The following is a 4,371-nucleotide window of genomic DNA, read 5'->3' as shown; positions in this document are numbered from 1 at the left end:
TAGGTGGGGAAAGAAAACTGAAGAAGGGGGAAGATGGCAATTTAGAAACGTTGTACTTAAGTTCGTGATATACCAAAACCACGATAAAATTTTAAACGACAATTATTAAATTGAGACCCCGTGTTGATAGAGTTTGCATTAAATATAAAACTTAAAACACAATCGTTAAAGATGTAATGTAATATGCATATCGATGTATATATATTTCGTATATATATTTGGTTGTGTACTACCAGCTTTTAAATTATTGAAATAATCTAAAATTATGTTAAGTGTAAATATCAACTTTATTTCTGCGGGCAGATTACAAGGTAAGGAGTATATCACACCTGTGTCAATTTTTATTCAAAGAATAAAATATAACAAGTTCAAATATTGTATGATAGATTTAAATGATTTAGTCAAGTTCCCTCAAAACACTGGTTTGGTGCGAAACCTGTCATATAAAAAGTTTGAGAAACGATGGATGAATCTGAGAGACAGGACTAACGGAATGGTCTGTTAGTCTCCTGAACTTTTCACTTTAGATATTTTTGGAACATTGGAAAATAAAAATGACAATGCAGGACAATATTATCAAAGCTAAAGCAACATGAAACTGCAAAATATTCCAAAATACGATTATTAATACAATCATCTTGATTGTAGCTTATTGTCAAAATGCAGAAGTAAAATATGTAAACTAATTAGGTTATAAAGAATCAAATTCGGTCTGTTAAAATTAATTTTCTGTCTATGATATTTCCAGTATTATTGCAGAGTGTGCCTGCAAGAAAATGTATCTACAAAAACCAATTTCGATCATTAAGTGTCTTCTTTTGGCTCTTTTCATTTACCTTCGATCAAACCAAATTCGATTACCTTATGTGCAAACATACACGGATTTTTACAGAGAGGTTGTTTTCATAATAGCGTTTAATATTCTTTTCATTGCATTAGATAGTTTATTGATCATTGGTGCAATCTAAATTTAAAATTAGGCAGTGACGTCTTCTATGCAACCTGCATTACACCACTGATCAAGCACTTTACGAAAAGATTTTCAAAATTTTAAATGTAAACCAATGTTTCTGCCTCTTTGATGAACTTCAGCTGAAAGTATTAACAGCTGTTAAGTATCAGTTCGCTTTGTATTAATTGTCGTAGCGCAGGCTGTCGGATCCAATATAAAACATATCAACATCAACAACAATATTTATAATTAAAAAATTAATTAAATAATCTATTTAAATTGGACCAAATTGTGAATAAGAACCATTCTAGAATCCCCTTCAACAAACACGCAAAATTTCTTAAAAATAGGTCCAGTCGTTTAGGAGGAGTTCAGTCACATACACACGAACACAAGAAATATATATATATATATTTATATATATATATATATATATATATATATATATATATATATATATATATATACTAGCAGACCCTACACACGTTGTCCTGTACACACGTCTTTAATTCGAAAATGTTAAACTTTGATTAATCTGTAACAATCTGGGCTGTTTTGATAAAAATGTCTATTAAAAAGTTATTACAATATCTAACTTCGTCACATGTACATTTAATCACACTTCGACCAACCGATAGTGTGTGAGTATAACATGAGTGATGTGAAATGTAGAGGATGTTTTAAATGAAAACTTACTTAATCTGAAGGTAAAAAAGTTGAAACAAACTATATTATAACAGGTATATTTTTTCAATTTACAACTTAATTTATCGTAATGCTATTGAATGTACAATATTTTTTGTTAATCCTTCAGGAGTATACACAAACAAATTAGATGATTTTCCGATAGGGCTGAAGTATAATAAGTGACCTCCATCACAATCGAATTATTGATATTTCTGAATAGCCAATATAACTACTATCCGAATTAGATTATAGTTATATAAAGGCTGAAGTATAATAAGCGGCCACCATCACAATCGAATTATTGACATTCCTGAATAGTCTATCTAAATTACCGAAATTCATTATAGTTATTTAAAATTACAGTATAGTATCGGAACTGGCCAACAGAATTTAATTTATCTAAAATACTAAATAAGTATTCCGTATAGGGCTGAAGTATAATAAGTGGCCACCATCACAATCGAATTATAGATATTTCTGAATAGCCTATATAAACTACTAAAATGACGAACTGAATTAGATTATTTATTTAAAGGCTGAATTATAGTAAGCGGCCAACATCGCAATCAAATTATTGATATTTCTAATTAGCCTATCTAAACTACCGAATTTCATTATCTTTATATTTATATTTCTTGTGTGCGTGTGTAAGGAGCTGAACTCCTCCTAAATGGGTGGACAATCTTGGAATGTTTTACATTGTATCCAGCAGAATGCGCTAAGATCACAGTTCCAAACGTTTTCTATTTTAATTCCAAGTTTTCCCGACAGTTTGTGCTGCTATCAAATATGTGTGTTGTTTTGTAACATCGTGTAATTATTGTGTGAGTGCTAATTGTAATATTACATTAATAGAAATTGAAGATGTTTGAAGTACATGAAAAACTATAGTTAGTTATTGAAGTTATTGAACTAATTTTGAAAATTTAATGAACGAAGTGAGTATATTGGTTGCATAACCTAAGTAGCATACAAATCAAAATGTTGTGTTTCTATGTGTGAATAACTATTGTTAACAGTTTGGTCACATAAGTTCAAATTAAGTAGCATATAAATCACATGATTGAATAACTATTCGTCCTTTTCCACGAAGACGTGGCATTTTTCTGTAAAAATAAAATTCTGTATAATAGTACACAATGAATATGAGTAACTTATTGAATATGTAATTTTAATTAAGTAACTTCTAGATAAAAATGTATAACAACGTAGACTACGGTATCTAAAATACTAAATAAGTATTCCCTATAGGTCTGAAGTACAATAAGTGGCCACCATCACAATCGAATTATTGATATATCTGAATAGCCTATTTAAACTACTAAAATGACGATCCGAATTAGATTATAGTTATTTAAAGGCTTAAGTATAATAAGCGGCCACCATCACAATCAACTTATTGATATTCCTGATTAGTCTATCTAAACTACTGAATTATATTATAGTTTTTTAAAATTACAGTATAGTATCGAAACTGGCCAACAGAATTTAACTTATCTAATATACTAAATAAGTATTCCCTATAGGTCTGAAGTACAATAAGTGGCCACCATCACATTAAAATTATTGATATATCTGAATAGCCTATCTAAACTACTAAAATGACGATCCAAATTATAGTTATTTAAAGGCTGAAGTATAATAAGCAGCCACCATCTCAATCGAATTATTGATATTCTGATTAGCCTATCTAAACTACTGAATTTCGTTATAGTTATTTAAAATTACAGTATAGTATCAGAACTGTCCAACAGAATTTAATTTAAAACCAATTCCTACATTATTAACAATAGTTATTGACACATGTGATTCTCTATTAATTTAATATTACAATTAGCACTCACACAATAATTGCACGATGATACAAAACAACACACAAATTTGATAGCAGCAAAAACTGTCGGGAAAACCTGGAATTAAAATAGAAAAAACATTTGAAACTGCGATCGTAGCGCATTCTGCTGGATCCAATTTAAAACATACCAAGATAAAAAACAATTTATTTATAAACAAAAAATTAACTGATCAATCGCTGCACACTTAATATTTACGAATTTCAGTTAAAAGTGTATTTTACTAAAACTTCCAATTTTATATCTGGATAACCTCTATTGATATTCCTGATTAGCCTATCTAAACTACCGAATTTCATTATAGTTATTTAAAATTACAGTATAGTATCAGAACTGGCCAACAGAATTTAATTTAAAACCAATTCCTACACTATTAACAATAGTTATTCACACATGTGATTTGTATGCTACTTAATTTGAACTTATCTGACCAATTTTGACTGCAGATTAAAAATGTAAATTACAACAAATTATTTTAAATCCATTAGTTTAAAACTTGATTATCTAAAATGTTAACAATAGTTATTCACACCTAGAAACACAACCTTTTGATTTGTATGCTACTTAGGTTATTTGAGGTAATGCGACCAATAATCTCTATTAATGTACTATTACAATTTTAGCACTCACACAATAATTACACGATGTTTTATTTTTTATTTCCTTCTTTTTGCCTGATGGCTTTTATAAACTTATAACGCGGCCACGTAGTACACTATTTATAACTTCATTCTATTATATTTTAATGTTATTTGCCGTATTTACTTTTGAAACATGAACCTTACAAAACAACACACACATTGGTAGCAGCACAAACTGTCGGGAAAACCTGGAATTAAAATAGAGAAACATTTGAAACTGCGATCGTAGCGCATTCTT

The sequence above is a fragment of the Homalodisca vitripennis genome, chromosome 8, assembly GCF_021130785.1.
Source record: "Homalodisca vitripennis isolate AUS2020 chromosome 8, UT_GWSS_2.1, whole genome shotgun sequence".
Classification (NCBI taxonomy): Eukaryota; Metazoa; Arthropoda; class Insecta; order Hemiptera; family Cicadellidae; genus Homalodisca; species Homalodisca vitripennis.
This window is presented reverse-complemented; position numbering follows the sequence as displayed.